Genomic DNA, 12,096 nt, shown 5'->3' with positions numbered 1-12,096 from the left:
CTTCTCTTAAATATTTCCCTTCCATTTATGAAACCTAGAGTATTAGCACCTTGATTATCTACGGTGTCATTCATCTACCAGCAATAACAACATTAACTAAAATGTGCTGCTTCTTTGCTTAGCAACTTTTTTTTCTCTTGAGAAAAGCAAACTGTGCCATAAAGGGAAGCATATCATACAGAGGTGATTTATGATAAAATTTTCATAGCTGCCAAGACCTGAGTTCAGAAGCTTCCTGTCCCCAACAACACTGGAGTCCCTTCAGCCCTCAATGAAGTCATAACATAAAATATTTAGACATTACCCTGACACTGTATCTCCAGAGGGCTGATGTTCTAAAGGTAGATGCTCGAAGAAAGCCAGCTAGCATTAAACAAACTGTAAATATAAAACTCACGATAAAAGGCACTGTGTGAAAGACCCACTGTTACAAGATTATTATTTATATATTTGAATAAAAACAGGCACATGACCTGTGTATACAAGTGAGCGTATTGCATATATGTATCACATTTAATAACTAACAAACGTGTCAGAATTATATTCAGTCTAAAAGTTCTCACCTGAAAATTATTATATACCAACAGAAGTAAATAATTTCAACAGAGCACTTGCTTTATAAGTACCATACTGCCCCCTCATGTGTATACTGAATAAAAAAATGGTTTAAATTACTGTGGACAAACATTTGCTAGTGAAAAGTTAATTTTGTGCTTCAACTGTTAACCTGCTAATACCATATTTCCACAGACTCTGTGCTCCAATAGGGCAGTCTGGCAAACAGCAAACTACTAATCTTCCCAAAATCCTCTGCTGTCCTTACTAGAGAATGGACCTGAGGACACAGGGAGGGGGAAGGGGAAGCCGGGATGAAGGGAGAGAGTGGCATGGACATATATACACTACCAAATGTAAAATAGAGAGCTAGTGGGAAGCAGCCGCATAGCACAGGGAGATCAGCTCGGTGCTTTGTGACCACCTAGAGGGATGGGGTAGGGAGGGTGGGAGGAAGACGCAAGAGGGAGGAGGTATGGGGATATATGTATACGTATAGCTGATTCACTTTGTTATACAGCAGAAGCTAACACACCATTGTAAAGCAGTTACACTCCAATAAAGATGTTAAAAAAAAAATCCTCTGCTGTCTAGACTATCATCCACATCTGGACTTACTGCCATCTCTCATTGTTCAAATTAAGGAAGGTTGTGAAGTAGAGGGAACAGGAGAGAAGTTAGGTTGTGAAGAGGATGACAATGGTGAAGGAGAGAAGAAAAGGTGGGAAAACTTGATTCCATCAAAAGAAACTAGCACCTGTGTGGGAAGAGCTCATTGACTTATGATCGATCTTTATCAACATGGCACGTGGCTCTGGAATGTTACTCAAATAGGAAACCGAACAACACAGAGCCAATATACCCAAAGTATAAATAAACAGTGGAAAGGTTATATCCCAAGAACCGGCACTGGATAGCTGATAACCTTCCGAGCAGCCCTTCCCGGAAGTGGTTCCCCCTCCTGCCCCACCCTCCTCCACCACCACACAGGGTGAGGGTGAGGGTAGTAAGGTGTGAGAGCAGCCCCGGTCTGCAGAGCCAGAATACCAAGCAAACCGGGACCCAAGAGTGTGACTCCAATGGTTCCGGGGGGCTGATCTGAGACAGCCCAGAGCTGGGCCTCCAGAAGTCTCCAGAAGACTTATGACATCGTTCAGTTTACATCAGAGCATCTAGGAGACTATTACTGAGCCGTCAAAAAGAAGAAAGTCCTGCTACATGCAACAGCATGCATGAACCTTGAACCTCGGTGAAATAAGTCAGACAGAGAAGGACAACACTTTAGGATCTCACTTACATGTGGAATCTTAAAAAAGAAAAAAAAAAAAAAAACCAAACTCATAGAAACAAAGAACAGACTGCAGACTGGTGGTTACCAGAGGCAGCTCTGGGGATGGATGAAGGTGGCCAAAAGGTACAAACTTCTTCCAGTTATATGATAAATAGGTTCTGGGGATGTAACATCCAGCATGGTGAACAGTTACCAGCACTATATTATACTTGAAAGATACTAAGCTAATACATCTTAAAACTTCTCATCACAAGAAAAAAAAAACTTGTAACTATGTGAGGTGATGATAGATGGTAACTAAATTCATTGGGATAATTTTTCACAATATATACCCATATCAAATCGTTATATTATACACCTTCAACAAATACAATGTTATATGTCAATTATATCTCAATAAAACTGGAGGGGGGAGAATATCTAGGAATGGGGACTGGGCTTTGTGGGGGGCGGGGGGTTGTTTTGTTTTTCTGTGGTTTGTATTTTAAAGCTCCCCAGGTGATTCTTTTGTATAGTCAAGGCTGAGATATACCCATTTAAACAGTCATTCCACAGCATTCTGTACTTTGTCTTAGATGGACCAAAATCTAGATTGAAATACCAGAAAAATTATTTCAAAAAAAGTGGCACTGGACATATGCAATCAATTCCTTGGATCTTCCCAAGTCCTAATCAGGTATGAAATGTTTCAAAGCTTCTAAAGACCAACCATTCCCTCAAAAAATTCTATGTGTATTAGCATTTCAAAGAGCTAACCTATCATCAAATTAGGTGTTTCCAAAGCACAGATGCTAACTTGAAAAGGTACTATCCTGGCTTTTAAGTCTTCCCACCTATGGAGGCTTAGACATATTATTAAAAAAGTGTATCTCATCTTCTCATTTATATAGTGAGAGCCATAATACTTATCTCTCAAGTTATTACTGGGATTAAATGAGACATTCATAAAGTATTTGGTACAGCACTTGGTACACAGTAACCAGAAGTAAATGGTAGCTATTGTATTTGTAAATATGATCACATCCAGTAAATAGTGATAATAAAAATGGATGCAGACCCTTATTACTCTACGAAACCACTGTTTTGAGACGTCATTAATTTCCTGAGGTCTTGAACTCCTCAAATTCAGTGTTTAGTTAATCAAAAGTGTTTGCGGAAAAATTCATCAAGAAATGGACTGAAGGGAAGCAATAAACAGAGCCTCTTGTCAGAATTCCAAAGTCACCTAGAATCACACAGTTGTTTTGTGTATTTACTTCCGTGTTTCAGTACTGAAATTTGAGATTTAAATTACTTTCTCTCTCATTCATCACTTAATAAACACCAACCAGGTGGTAGGCTTTCTCTGAAGCACTTCAATATCCTCAAGAACCTTTGAGGGACGACGTATTGCTCCTCACAGTTTAAAATGATAAAAGCTCAAAGATTAAACAATCAGCCCAAGTCTCCACAGTTTGAAGATGGCACAGTTGGTATCTTAACTCTCAACTCTGATTCCAAAGCCCCCGCTGCCAGTGTAAAAAACAAACAAAATTTAATTCTTAGGGGAAAAATCACCAATTATCCTGTTCCATATCTGTTTAGAAAGAGTAAATCTGGAGATTATAGACTCACCATCATTGTGCTATGTTCTAGATGTTTCAAGAATGCATTACCTTTTATATGCATTTAACCTTGTCTGCCAATGCATCAACCTCAGTTCTCAATTCTCTTTTTTTTAAAGCTATTGATACAAAGCTATGCTCTCATGGGTCTCTCTGAAACATCAGAAATGATTTTTAAAGATACTCTTTTTAAATTCAGAAGAGGAGGAAACAGTAAATTATTTACTTTAAAACTGTCTTCTTTCTTGGCAATCTGATTCTAGAAGTTAAAAGTTAGCTGATCTTGTGCTATGTAGCCAATGTGTGTCTTCTTTAAATATAACACTGATTTTCCAATTCTAGAACCATGGCATAGATGCAAATTCCCCTACCACCCAGGTCTCTTTCCAAAATCGTGTGACTCTCCTAACTTCCCTACATCATGGCAAAACATGAAATTATCTTAAGGAATAGATCAAGTCTACTCAAAACTTATTTTCTTCAGGATAGAAAATTTCTTCACTTCACCTACGTATTTACAACTTAAGAAAAACTCAAACCAGACAATCCAATGACAAAAAACAAAACTCCACACATAGGTGTCAGGTAAGGAAGCGCTTATTCAGGTCTCTGAAGAGTGCTAGCATAAACAAAGTCTGGCACTACTGCTGAGTCACAGATTCCTTACACTCAACAACTGGATGTTTATGCCCACGGGATGCAGCCATACATATAAACACCTCCCCAAGTCCTTCCTTCACGCTCTGCTACCAGGGGCCACGCGTGGAAATGACCGGTCCACCTCTGCTGGAAATATTTTGCATAGAATAGGAAACAAGAATGGGCTCTGCAAATTTCATTTTAGTACCCAACTCAAACCTACAGCATTTGGTTCAGCTGAATTAATAAATAATATGGGTAAAGGAAATTAAGGGGAATGAGGGCATTCTTTTCTAAAAAGCTGTTTCTCCAGAAGAGTTCAGTGGTGTTTCTTGTGATGAGAAGATTACTAATACGTTTGTATATTCCTGTCATCTTGAACAATGACGGTTGCAACTATTGGGTACTTGTAGTATGGCTGACATCATGCCAAGTACTTGACTTACAAAGATTTGAACCCAGATTTCCTGATTCCAGCGTGCATGTCTTGGTCACCATGGCCGCCTGCCTCCGATATTACCCACTCATATTAAGCCCCATTCATATTATGTCCTCTCTGGTGATGTCATATCTCTCATAACTACATGACCCATAACAGAGGTACAGCCAGAAGACAGTTGGAAATGGATGCATACTCCCCTTAGTAAACCTTTAACATGGAAAGGAGGGAAAAATAAAATTTCCAATCTCTTTCTAAAATACATAACGATATTGCTGTACACCTGAAACTAAACATTGTAAATCAACTATATTCCAATAAAGTTAAAAAATTACAAATATAACAAACTAAGGAATACAACAAAAAGGACACAGACTCACAGATACAGAGAACAAACTAGTGGTTACCAGTGGGGAGAGGGAAGCGGGGAAGGACAACCCAGGGGTAGAGGATTAAGAGGTACAAACTATTGGGTATAAAATGAGCTACAAAGATATGTTGTACTACATGGGGAATATAGCCAGTATTTTGTAATAACTGTAAATGGAGGATCACCTTTAAAAATTGAATAAAAAATAAAAATTAAAAAAAATCAATAAAATTACATGACCATAAAAAATAAAATAAAATACAAAATGGCCAAATATTTCTTTCAGCTTCAGAGTCTCTAGTGTGTTTAGACAAATACTCATTACCTTGGGGCTGTATGACTCTTAAGTTGCCTCCAAGGTAGCCTGAACCATCCATCTACAGCATAACTTCAGAGTTTAGCTATGGTGGCAACGTTCCACTGAAAGCTCTGAAACCTTTCCAGCTGTCTGTCCTTGAATCAGCACTACCCCACGACTAAACATGGGTCTTTTCTAGAAAACTTTAACTAGAATTAGTAATAGCGACTGACAGTGAGACAACAGTTGGGTTCAGGCTAGATGCTGGAAATAGTCTAAGGCTTCATGTTTGTTCTGGTTCATCCAAACTCAATCTCAGAGCTGAAAAGGCTCCTAGTTATAACTTCAGCCACCCCTGTATTTCACAGGGGAACAAACTGAGGCCCTGTGGCTAAAGATTCGCTCACATTCACACCACCACTAGCAGCAGACCCAGGCTTTGTTCCCAGACCAAGGCCTCAACGTCCACTGCTATCTCCCATCTTGCTGGCACCAGCCCTTTCTCTCCAACAGACTGTCCTCTGTCCATGTACTTCCTCGTTGGGGGAGGTTTTTGCTCAGTAGCTGAAATTCCTCTAAGTACTCTCACATGCATTATCGGACACAAGCCTCAACACACAGAGCCGTGAGGCTGACATAGGAGCATGTTACAGGGTCTTGTTCGGAGCCCTGCTGACACCCGTCAGCACGAAACCATTTCCATTACATCACAGGGGAGAGGGAGAAGGGCAGCCAGGAAGAATGAGAGGGGGGGAAGCGGGCAGGAGCGCCAGCCAGCCCAATGGGCATCCATCCCACATGCTCCGGCTTCACAGCGGCCCTGACTTACATGAGCTTTTTTTTTTTTTTTTTTAAATTTATTTTTGGCTGCGTTGGGTCTTCATTGCTGCGCGCGGGCTTTCTCTAGCTGCGGCGAGGTGGGGGGCTACTCTTCGTTGCAGTGCGCAGGCTTCTCACTGCAGTGGCTTCACTTGCTGTAGAGCACGGGCTCTAGGCACACGGGCTCAGCAGTTGCGGCTCGTGGGCTCTAGAGCGCAGGCTCAGTAGTTGTGGCGCATTGGGCTTAGTTGCTCCGTGGCATGTGGGATCTTCCCGGACCAGGGATCGGACCTGGGTCCCCTGCATTGGCAGGTGGATTCTTAACCACTGCACCATCAGGGAAGCCCGCCATGAGCACAACTTCAATTTTGGTTTACAACCGAAAGGGGAAAAAAAAAAAAAAAAAGAAACCAAATTTGGTTTACAACCAATTTATCAATTGGTAGAGTTCCTGTTTTTCTTTTTCTTTCTAAGTTTCCAACTTTAATTTCTGGAGACATTTTCCGACCCCTCCCCAAGTCCTAATGGGATATACATAGTGATTTCTGCAGTTCTCTGTGCACTACATAGAGGAATACATAACTGACTTTGGGTCTTGACTTCAAGCTTTCAGTAAATGATAACCTTTATCAATAAGACTTTATAAAATGGAATGTACCTCAGAACTACCCACCCCCAACCATGGGCACTTTCAGTGACATAAACTGTGGATACAACATCAGTGCCCTGGTCTTCCTAATGTTCAACAAAGACCAAAAGCTGTAATAATAATAGTGATAATAATAATAACTTTGATAACATCCTGGAACCAAGTGGTATTAAAGAAATTCGCATATGCTCACGGAGTAACTTTCTCCCCAATCAGTTCATGAGGTGAACCTCTCCTAATTAAGCCAAAGTCGCATCACTCTTACATTCACGGAGCAAACACATATTCCCAGTTATAAAATGTTGTTTTTTTGGTTTACAAACCTTTAAAAACACTCCAGATGTGGTTTTTATCAATTTGTACCTGCAAACATTTGGGAAATGCAAGCATACGCTTTCTGAAGTGAGAAGAAAACACTTTCCCAAACACAGCTGTAACCTGACTTTCGTAACACAAATGTCTACAAATATTCTTTTTTTTTTTTTTTTTTTTGCGGTACGCGGGCCTCTCACTGTTGTGGCCTCTCCCGTTGCGGAGCACAGGCTCCGGACGCGCAGGCCCAGTGGCCATGGCTCACGGGCCCAGCCGCTCCGCGGCATGTGGGATCTTCCCGGACCGGGGCACGAACCCGCGTCCCCTGCATCGGCAGGCAGAATCCCAACCACTGCGCCACCAGGGAAGCCCTACAAATATTCTTAACTGAATGAAGAGCCAGTGCTTAGCTAGAACTTTTCCCCCCGATCAACGTTTCCTTCACTCACATGCAAACAAAAAGTTTACACTTCTGCGATAGACATCCAGAAGAACATTAAAGGAACATACTCCATGTCAACGATAAGGCATACTTCATACATGATATTCCTTTGCTTTTCTTTTCCTCCTCTTTCAATTTAGGCGTACAACTTCTTCTGAAGTTCTTTGTTCTCTCTCTTTGCCACCCTTCGTCTTTCCAGGGCTCAAGCCTGCCTTAGAAACATGTGGTCCTAACGGCGGCACAGAGCATCAGAACACAGGAAGCCTAGCATCTGCAGTCCCCAAAGGCCTGGGGGTCCGCAAAAAGAGGCCTCCCCCAGCCAGGGCTATCTCTGGCCCTGAAAAAAGCAAGACTCTCCCTCAGTGTTCCTTGTGAATCTTTAAACTGAGTATGAGTAAACGCATTTAAAAGTGACTCATCAGGGGCTTCCCTGGTGGCGCAGTGGTTGAGAGTCCGCCTGCCGATGCAGGGGACATGGGTTCGTGCCCCGGTCCGGGAAGATCCCATGTGCCGCGGAGCGGCTGGGCCCGTGAGCCATGGCCGCTGAGCCTGCGCGTCCGGAGCCTGTGCTTTGCAACGGGAGAGGCCACAACAGTGAGAGGCCCGCGTATAACAAAAAAAAAAAAAAAAAAAAAAAAGTGACTCATCATCTTATGAAATTTTCAAGGTAAATGACACTTTTTTCCTTTGGCATATAAGCCACGATCCCTAGTTATTTGGGTAGGCAGGAATGACCATTTCCCTGGAAAGAAAAATAAGCCCTGGACCTATTAATCCTACAAAAGGAAATGTGTGAGTTTTGATCAGTGAAGAAAACATCTCCTGAAGACATGTATATGATTATATTTATCCGAATCATCTGAAATCTTTTTCCAAGCATGTTGCTCCCAGGCATGGCCTACATATTTAAGACAGAATGCAACACGCTTTTTTTTTTTTTCTCCCATTTTAGCAATCAGAACAATAAAATGCCTAAAGCAAAACCATGTTTTGAAGGTGGTCAGTGGTGGGACTTTATGAGAAGCTGCATGGGGAGGGGTGGGGTGTGGTTTCAGCCTTCATATTTAATCACTGCTCCTAAAATTTATGGGGCTAGTATGGTTTCCATTTTTTAATAATACATTTCTTTCAAATTATAATTTATCCATGTTACAAAAGTGATAACTAATACATATTACATTCCTCGCAGAAATCCTGACAAACACCAGAAAAACCTCTTTAAAGATGAAAACCACCCATCATCCCACACACAGAGACATTTCAGTTAAAATATCGATGACTATTTTTCAGAGTTTTTTCTTCCCGTGCAACATCTGTCTCATTTTAAAGAAGTCAATCCATCAGGACAACTGTATCTGGAGTCCAGGTTCCTAGAATTTACCAGTATGCAGTCCCTAGTTACACGTGAGAGGTGACCTCTGCTATGTGCATCTGTTAGGAATAAGCTTTGGGCAGGATTTGATTTCTAAACGCATTAGGACTCAGCTAGATTCTACCCCCCAATTGAAACGTTTCTAATTAGGGGTTTAGAAGATAGTCGTGCATAATTTTAAGAACATTCCAAACAGCCCAATGTTTAGATAGACCCTCATGCCTGCCAACTCAAGGTTATGTGAAGGTCACACATACTGAGGGCCGACACCAGACTTTCCCTCAGTGTGTACGATTTATTTTTGTAAGTCTTAAATATGATGAAAGCATCAACTATACCGAGTTCCTGCACCTTACAAGGAACATCTCAAAAGGTTAATGCTTAGATTCTTGGATTCCACCTCAGTTTGGAACTCGCTCACCCTCCGTCATTTGCAGCTGTGTTTGAAGTGCCAAAAAAGGAAGATTTCCCTCAACTGATCACACTTCTCCTAGGACCAGCTTTGACACAAAGGCTTCCAATCACGATGAAAAGTGCAATGATGCGTTAAGTGTATTCCTCTACTTGGAAGGACAGAGCACAGTCGGGATAAAACAGCCAGAGAACCACACACACCGAGGAGAGCAGCACCCCTTCATGTTTTGCTGTTGATATTCTAATTATCAAGTGTTTGGCACTTCATCAGTATGAAATGTTCAGCACCTGTCACACTGGGTCATGTGTGCTTATCCTTGCCACAAAAGTTTTCAAGATTCCAACACTGTTATCATTACGTGTATGTTTATTTACTGGGAGATGAGCATGTTTTCGTTTAAGATTTTTACGAAACTTAAATCCCAACATATAAATGTGGAGGAGCCATCAATGAATGCTAAGACTGAAGGGTAAAAGTCCGCTGGGGGATGGATTCTTAAGTCTCTGGGAATCTCCTAATGGACCAATTACCAGCAATTACAAAGAGATCGGTGCATTAACAATTGAGAAATCTGACACCACCACCCATAGGTAGCAGTTTTAAAACACGGCTACAGGGCTTCCCTGGTGGCGCAGTGGTTGAGAGTCCGCCTGCCGATGCAGGGGACACGGCTTCGTGCCCCGGTCCGGGAAGATCCCACATGCCGCGGAGCGGCTGGGCCCGTGAGCCATGGCCGCTGAGTCTGCGCGTCCGGAGCCTGTGCCCCGCAACGGGAGAGGCCACAACAGTGAGAGGCCTGCGTACCACAAAAAAAAAAAAACAAAAAAAAAACACAATAACCTGTGCATAATCATATTACTAATAAAGGGCCCCAAGGCCATAAAGTTAAGTAATGACCTTGCTTATTTATTTGACAAGTATTGTGAAGTACTTGCTATTTGATTGTCACAACTGCACTGGGACTTTGGAGAGTAACTTAACCCTCGTAGGCTTCAGTTTCCTGATCAAGCTGTACCAGACCAGATGACTTCTGGCAACTCAGACACCATGTTATCAACACAAGTCAACGTACCTTTCAATCACTATATTGTTCCCACACTTCATTACAGCAGGACTTTATCCTCCCTCCATCTTCATGGCAGAACAAAAGGGTAATAAACATCGTTAGAAACCGCATCCATCCGACCGAGACCAAATCACAGACCTCTGTGAAGTTTTATTAGTTAACCACAATAGACATAATTTCAAAAACTAAAAAAAAATTCAGGAATTAAGCCACATATTTGCTGAGAAACGGCATTATCCCTTATGCAGATACCAGACTTAGGTTTCATGAAAGCAGACTTCAAAATATTCTGCATAAGGTTAAGCATGCTTTCACCACTTTAGGGCCTGAAAGGAAAAACCCACTCAAAGGGCCAAAGATATTTTCAAAAATTTAATCTTAACTCTGAAACCCAAAAAATGGTCCATGTGAATGGGGCCAGGGATTTCCCTCAGCTGAGGGAAATCTTCTGACAAACAGAGATTCCAAATTAGGCTCTGGATTGAGTTCTACTGATAAAAGAATGGTGACCAACTAGAAAAGCAGAAAGCATAACCAGAACTACACAGGTTAACTAGGAACCTGCCAATTAATTTCCTTCAGTCCAGGGCTTTCGGGCTGGGAAACAGATCAACATTCTGTTCATCTGCATTCTTTTTTTTTTTTCCCCGTTGTTTTGAATTCACTTTTAAAATTATTTTGTTCTGTTATATTGGAGTAGAGTTGATTCACAAAGTTGTATCAGCGTCAGGTGTACAGCAATATTTCTAGTGGTGCGCCTCAGAGCTCTAGTTCAATATTTGTTACCCGTGGCTTGGTCTTCATCGACAGAAGACACGAAGTCAGGAGAGATACCAAATAATTTCCTGAGCAAGAAGTGTGCCCCAGCAGCCTTCAGCAGTTTGAACACAAACCAACCAGCAAGACAGGATCTAAAGGGAAAAGCTATCGAGCAGTACCTACGCGTCTAAAAAGCAGTCACACAGGTACAGTTAAGGGGACTATCTACTTCAGCAGCCGCCAGGAAAAGGCCAGCATGGACCGTAACACCAGGCTGAGGCCACCACAGGTCATGCTGGCAAGGTGACAACATCACAGCCGGGATTAAATGACACAGAGTACACCTAGAGCACGGAGGAAGCTCATCTCATCTGCACGCCTTGCTGACTGGACCAGGCGAGGGCATTATATTCCGTCCCGCGGTAAGAGTCCCTGAGAAACAGAATTCTCCCCAGTGGGGTGTAAAGACTCTAGTCACCAATTCCAACGTGCAGCGAGGGTTTCCCCACACCAACAAGCAATTATCTGACACCCACCAGGTGTCCTACCATTCAACACAATTCTGACCCTCTACCTGCAGCCAGGATCAGATACCACAGGTTAAAAGCTGAGTCCGACAAAACTAACTCTTTCTTCACATGCCATTCACAAGTCCAGGTTGTTCCCTGTGCTTCCGATACACGGGCTATAAATCAGAGGTTCCCACGACCCCCTCTCCTTGGGTTCAATTAATTTGCTAGAGTGGCTCAGAGAACTCAGAAAATCCACATACTCACTAGATCGGCAATTTATTACAAAGGAGAGTAAAAAGCACTAATCAACAGCCAGATAGAGAGGTACAGAGAGATACACAGGGCGAGGTCCCAAAGGAGCTTCCGTCCTCGTGGGGTTTGGGGCATGCAAGGTAGCACGCAGAAGCCTTCTGGTTCCCCAGCCCGGAAGCTCTCTGAATCCCCTCCTTTCATGTTTTTATGGGGGCTTCAATACATAGGCATGAGTGATTAAACCACTGGCCACTGGTGATTGATTCAACCCCCAGCCCCTCTTCGCCCCCCCCCAAATCCGG

The 12,096-nt window shown here is 42.4% G+C and overlaps 1 protein-coding gene across 20 annotated transcripts in view; it reads right to left on the bottom strand.

Annotated features, from left to right (window-relative positions):
* ARHGAP10 (Rho GTPase activating protein 10) overlaps positions 1-12,096 on the bottom strand; it is a 329,300-nt gene that overhangs the window by 53,705 nt on the left and 263,499 nt on the right. The gene's annotated exons all lie outside the window — the stretch shown is intronic.

Source organism: Kogia breviceps, chromosome 6 (genome assembly GCF_026419965.1).
Source record: "Kogia breviceps isolate mKogBre1 chromosome 6, mKogBre1 haplotype 1, whole genome shotgun sequence".
In the NCBI taxonomy this organism is placed as follows: domain Eukaryota; kingdom Metazoa; phylum Chordata; class Mammalia; order Artiodactyla; family Physeteridae; genus Kogia; species Kogia breviceps.
The sequence above is the reverse complement of the archived record's forward strand: the minus strand, read 5'-3'. Positions and strand labels throughout refer to the sequence as shown.